The 6,397-nt window shown below is 39.0% G+C and overlaps 1 long non-coding RNA gene across 1 annotated transcript in view; it reads right to left on the bottom strand.

The window, feature by feature from the left end:
• Positions 1-483: 483 nt before the first annotated feature.
• The window catches only part of LOC308613413, a 160,113-nt gene continuing 154,199 nt past the window's right edge, over positions 484-6,397 (bottom strand). Inside the window, exon 4 of the long non-coding RNA XR_014015246.1 lies at positions 484-678. This is a non-coding gene — a long non-coding RNA (uncharacterized lncRNA). The remainder of the gene's footprint in view (positions 679-6,397) is intronic.

The following is a 6,397-nucleotide window of genomic DNA, read 5'->3' as shown; positions in this document are numbered from 1 at the left end:
TGAAATGTATCAGAGAATAGAGACTGAGGTGTCAAGATCCTGGATGGGACTTCTTAAGGACAGAATCTCTGGAAAGAAAGAAACAAACAAACAAAGAAGCACCAGGTTTTTGGAGATCCCTGGTCTTCGCCTAAAACTCTTAGAATTCCCTCTTTCTCTGTCTCAACAATTCAGGGGTAACAACAAATAAGTAAAAATAACTTTTTATTTAAAGAACCACATCCCTGTCTTCCTGTTAATACATCTGATGACAGAAGGACCCAGGATGTGAAGGCTGCAGAGAGTTTTTCAGGGAGAAAAGGAACAGGCAGGACAGCCTGTGCCCAACTTGTCCACTGTGACTGTTGCTCAGAGACGGTCACAGAAGAGAGAACTTCAGAGTGTGAGGAATGAGCCTCAAGACGTAACAAGCACTCAGATTAGCTTCTCCTTTGAGTCCCCACCCCTGACCCCATCCCACTCCTCCCACCTCAGCCCTCAACCACAATGTCCACCCTGAGTGACCTCCAGGCCGGGCGACCCCTCCACACCTCCTGCAAGGGGTAATGGGAGGACAGAGTCCAATGTCCAGTCCTTCTTCTGAGGTTTATGCAAAAGGAACACTGTCAGCATCTCCCCACTCCAGACGCAGCAGTGTGCACTGTCAGCACCTCCAGACATCCCCGGACCTCTTGCTCCCTGGAGAAATAAAAATAACTGCTCATTGGAGAGCCCTGAGCTTTTCCCGTTGATTTCTCCCCTTTTTTGATTCAAACATCTGCAGCCCCTGGGTGTTCAGAGCCCTCTCTTAACTTTCTCTGCAGGGCTATTCCTTGAGGTCTTTCCTCCTCAGGAGACAGAACTTTTTCAACCAGCAGCTGAGTTTGTTTTTCTCCGCTGAGGAACAGAAAGGAGTTTACTAAACCACACCATATTTTTACATATCGATCTCCTTAACTGCCTTGTGGGACAGGTATCGTTATCTCCATGAGAGAGAAATAGATGTTCTGAAAGGTCCAGTGACTTGCCTAAGGCTGCTGAGATCCTAAATGCTGGAGCCTAGGACTGAACTTCTGCCTCTGTCTCTAAAATCTGTGCCAGCCAGGCAGATGAAATCTAAAGCTGGAGGCCTGGCTTGGGGCGGGAGTGTCGTGTGGGAGATAGAATCTCAAAGCCTTGTCATTCCCTGTTTCTGGGGGCCCAGACTTTAGAAGTACAAGAACACATGCTTCAAAGAGAAAGAGGAAAGAAAATATATTACCCTTAGGGCAATGGCTTTAAACTCTTTTTTTTCCAAACACATAGACTTTTTTAAATTTATTTTTTTATACAGCAGGTTCTTATTAGTCATCTATTGTATACACAGCAGTGTATACATGTCAATCCCAATCTCCCAATTCATCCCACCACTACCCCCACCCCCACTTTCCCCCCTTTGGTGTCCATACGTTTGTTCTCTACATCCGTGTCTCAATTTCTGCCCTGCAAACTGGTTTGTCTGTACCATTTTTCTAGGTTCCACAGGTATGCGTTGATATACGATACTTGTTTCTCTCTTTCTGACTTACTTCACTCTGTATGACAGTCTCTACATCCATCCATGTCTCTACAAATGACTCAATTTCATTCCTTTTTATGGCTGAGTAATATTCCATTGTATATATGTACCACAACTTCTTTATCCATTCATCTGTCGATGGGCATTTAGGTTGCTTCCATGACCTGGCTGCTGTAAATAGTGCTGCAGTGAACATTGGGGTGCATGTGTCTTTTTGAATTTTGGTTTTCGCAGGGTATATGCCCAGTAGTGGGATTGCTGGGTCATATGGTAATTCTATTTTTAGTTTTTTAAGGAACCTCCATACTGTTCTCCATAGTGGCTGTATCAATTTACATTCCCACCAACAGTGCAAGAGGGTTCCCTTTTCTCCACACTCTCTCCAGCATTTGTTGTTTGTAGATTTTCTGGTGATGCCCATTCTAACTGGTGTGAGGTGATACCTCATTGTAGTTTTGATTTGCATTTCTCTAATAATTAGTGATGTTGAGCAGCTTTTCATGTGCTTCTTGGCCATCTGTATGTCTTCTTTGGAGAGATGTCTATTTAGGTCTTCTGCCCATTTTTGGATTGGGTTGTTTGTTTTTTTAATATTGAGCTGCATGAGCTGTTTATATGTTTAGGAGATTAATCCTTTGTCCGTTGATTAATTTGCAGATATTTTCTCCCATTTTAAGGGTTGTCTTTTCATCTTGCTTATAGTTTCCTTTGCTTTGCAAAAGCTTTGAAGTTTCATTAGGTCCCATTTGTTTATTTTTGTTTTTATTTCCATTACTCTGGGAGGTCAAAAAATATCTTGCTGTGATTTAGGTCAAAGACTGTTTTTCCTACGTTTTCCTCTAGGAGTTTTATAGTGTCCAGTCTTACATTTAGGTCTTTAATCCATTTTGAGTTTATTTTTCTATATGGCGTTAGGGAGTGTTCTAATTTCATTCCTTTACATGTAGCTGTCCAGTTTTCCCAGCACCACTTATTGAAGAGGTTGTCTTTTCTCCATAGTATATCCTTGCCTCCTTTGTCATAGATTAGTTGACCATAGGTGCATGGGTTTATCTCTGAGCTTTGTATCCTGTACCATTGATCTATATTTCTGTTTTTGCGCCAGTACCATACTGTCTTGATTACTCTAGCTTTGTAGTATCGTCTGAAGTCAAGGAATCTAATTACTCCAGCGCCATTTTTTTCCTCAAGACTGCTTTGGCTATTCAGGGTCTTTTGTCTCCATACAAATTTTAAGATTTTTTGTTCTAGTTCTGTAAAAAATGCCATTGGTAATTTGATAGAGATTGCATTGAATCTGTAGATTGCTTTGGGTAGTATAATCATTTTCACAATATTGATTCTTCCACTCCAAGAACATGGTATATCTCTCCAGCTGTTTGTATCATCTTTAATTTCTTTCATCAGTGTCATAGTTTTCTGCATACAGGTCTTTTGTCTCCCTAGGTAGGTTTATTCCTAGGTATTTTATTCTTTTTGTTGCAATGGTAAATGGGAGTGATCCCTTAACTTCTCTTTCAGATTTTTCATCATTAGAGTATAGGAATGCGAGAGATTTCTCTGCATTATTTTTGTATCCTGCAAATTTACCAAATTCATTGATGAGCTCTAGTAGTTTTCTGGCAGTATCTTTAGGATTCTCTATGTATAGTATCATGTCATCTGGAAACAATGAAAGTTTTACTTCTTCTTTTCCAATTTGTATTCCTTTAAGTTCTTTTTCTTCTCTGATTGCTGGGGCAAGGACTTCCAAAACTATGTTGAATAATAGTGGCAAGAGTAGACATCCTTGTCTTGTTCCTGATCTTACAGGAAATGCTTTCAGTTTTTCACCATTGAGAATGATGTTTGCTGTGGGTTTGTCATATATGGCCTTTATTATGTTGGGGTAGGTTCCCTCTATGCTCACTTTCTGGACAGTTTTTATCATAAATGGGTGTTGAATTTTGTCAAAAGCTTTTTCTGCATCTATTGAGAGGATCATGCTTTTTATTCTTCAGTTTGTTAATATGGTGTATCACATTGATTGGTTTGCATATACTGAAGAATCCTTGCATCCCTGGGATAAATCTCACTTGATCATGGTGTATGATCCTTTAATGTGTTGTTGGATTCTGTTTGCTAGTATTTTGTTGAGGATTTTTGCATCTATATTCATCAGTGATATTGGTCTGTAATTTTCTTTTTTTGTAGTATCTTTGTCTGGTTTTGGTATCAGGGTGATGGTAGCCTCATAGAATGAGTTTGGGAGTGTTCCTTCTTCTGCAATTTTTTGGAAGAGTTTGAGAAGGATGGGTGTTAGCTCTTCTCTAAATGTTTGATAGAATTCACCTGTGAAGCCATCTGGTCCTAGACTTTTGTTTGCTGGAAGATTTTTAATCACAGTTTCAATTTCATTACTTGTGATTGGTCTGCTCATATTTTCTATTTCTTCCTGGTGCAGTCTTGGAAGATTATACCTTTCTAAGAATTTGTCCATTTCTTCCAGGTTGTCCGTTTTATTGGCATAGCGCTGCTTGTAGTAGTCTCTTAGGATGCTTTGTATTTCTGTGGTGTCTGTTGTAACTTCTCCTTTTTCATTTCTAATTTTATTGACTTGAGTCCTCTCTTTTTCTTGATGAGTCTGGCTAATGGTTTATCAATTTTGTTTATCTTCTCAGAGAACCAGCTTTTAGTTTTATTGATCTTTGCTATTGTTTTCTTTGTTTCTATTTCATTTATTTCTGCTCTGATCTTTATGATTTCTTTCCATCTACTAACTTTGAGTTTCGTTTGTTCTTCTTTCTCTAGTTCCTTTAGGTGTAAGGTTAGATTGTTTACTTGAGATTTTTCTTGTTTCTTGAGGTAGGCTTGTATTGCTATAAACTTCCCTCTTAGAACTGCTTTTGCTGAATCCCATAGGTTTTGGATTGTCGTGTTTTCATTGTCATTTGTCTCTAGGTATTTTTTGATTTCCTCTTTGATTTCTCCAGTGATCTCTTGGTTATTTAGTAACGTATTGTTTAGCCTCCATGTGTTTGTGTTTTTTACGTTTTTTTCCCTGTAATTGATTCTAATCTCAGAGTGTTGTGGTCAGAAAAGATGCTTGATATGATTTCAATTTTCTTAAATTTACTGAGGCTTGATTTGTGACCCAAGATGTGATCTATCCTGGAGAATGTTCCGTGTGCACTTGAGGAGAAAGTGTAATCTGCTGTTTTTGGATGAAATGTCCTATAAATATCAATTAAATGTATCTGGTCTATTGTGTCATTTAAAGCTTGTGTTTCCTTATTAATTTTCTGTCTGGAGGATCTGTCCATTGGTGTAAGTGAGGTGTTAAAGTCCCCCACTATTATTGTGTTGCTGTCAATTTCTTCTTTTATAGCTGTTAGCAGTTGCCTTATGTATTGAGGTGCTCCTATGTTGGGTGCATATATATTTATAATTGTTATATCTTCTTCTTGGATTGATTCCCTTGATCATTATGTAGTGTCCTTCCTTGTCTCTTATAACATTCTTTATTTAAAGTCTATTTTATCTGATACGAGTATTGCTACTCTAGATTTATTTTGATTTCCATATGCATGGAATATCTTTTTCCATCCCCTCACTTTCAGTCTGAATGTGTCCCTAGGTCTGAAGTGGGTCCTGTGTAGACAGCATATATATGAGTCTTGTTTTTGTATCCATTAAGCGAGGCTGTGTCTTTTGGTTGGGGCATTTAATACATTCACGTTTAAGGTAATTATCGATATGTATGTTCCTATGACCATTTTCTTAATTGTTTTGGGTTTGTTTTTGTAGGTCCTTTTCTTCTCTTGTGTTTCCCACTTAGAGAAGTTCCTTTAGCATTTGTTGTAGAGCTGTTTTGGTGGTGCTGAATTCTCTTAGCTTTTGCTTGTATGTAAAGCTTTTGATTTCTCTGTTGAATCTGAATGAGGTCCTTGCTGGGTGGAGTAATCTTGGCTGTAGGTTCTTCCCTTTCATCACTTTAAATATATCATGCCACTTCCTCTGGCTTGTAGGGTTTCTGCTGAGAAATCAGCTGTTAACTTTATGGGAGTTCCCTTGTATGTTTTTTGTCATTTTTCCCTTGCTGCTTTCAATAATTTTTCTTTGTCTTTAATTTTTGTCAATTTGATTACTATGTGTCTTGGTGTGTTTCTCCTTGGGTTTCTCCTGCCTGGGACTCTCTGCGCTTCCTGGACTTGGGTGGCTATTTCCTTTCCAATGTTAGGGAAGTTTTCGACTATAATCTCTTCAAATATTTTCTCTGGTCCTTCCTCTCGCTCTTCTCTTTCTGGGACCCCTATAATGTGAATGTTGTTGTTTTTAATGTTGTCCCAGTGGTCTCTTAGGCTGTCTTCATTTCTTTTCATTCTTTTTTCTTTATTCTGTTCCGCGGCATGAATTCCACCATTCTGTCTTCCAGGTCACTTATCCATTCTTCTGTCTCAGTTATTCTGCTACTGATTCCTTCTAGTGTCTTTGTTAAACATTTCTTGCATCTTCTCGATCTTTGCCTCCATTCTTTTTCCGAGGTCCTGGATCATCTTCACTATCATTATTCTGAATTCTTTTTCTGGAAGGTTGCCTATCTCCACTTCATTTAGTTGTTTTTCTGGGGTTTTATCTTGTTCCTTCATCTGGGACATAGCTCTCTGCCTTTTCATCTTGTCTATCTTTCTGTGAATGTGGTTTTTGTTCCACAGGCTGCAGGATTGTAGTTATTCTTGCTTCTGCTGTCTGCCCTCTGGTGGATAAGGCTATTGAAGAGGGCTGTGCAAGTTTTCTGATGGGAGGGACTGGTGGTGGTAGAGCTGGGTGTTGCTCTGGTGGGCAGAGCTCAGTAAAACTTTAATCTGCTTGTCTGCTGAT

This window comes from Mesoplodon bidens (genome assembly GCF_964165515.1).
Source record: "Mesoplodon bidens genome assembly, chromosome: 3".
Classification (NCBI taxonomy): domain Eukaryota; kingdom Metazoa; phylum Chordata; class Mammalia; order Artiodactyla; family Ziphiidae; genus Mesoplodon; species Mesoplodon bidens.
This window is presented reverse-complemented; position numbering and strand designations above follow the sequence as displayed.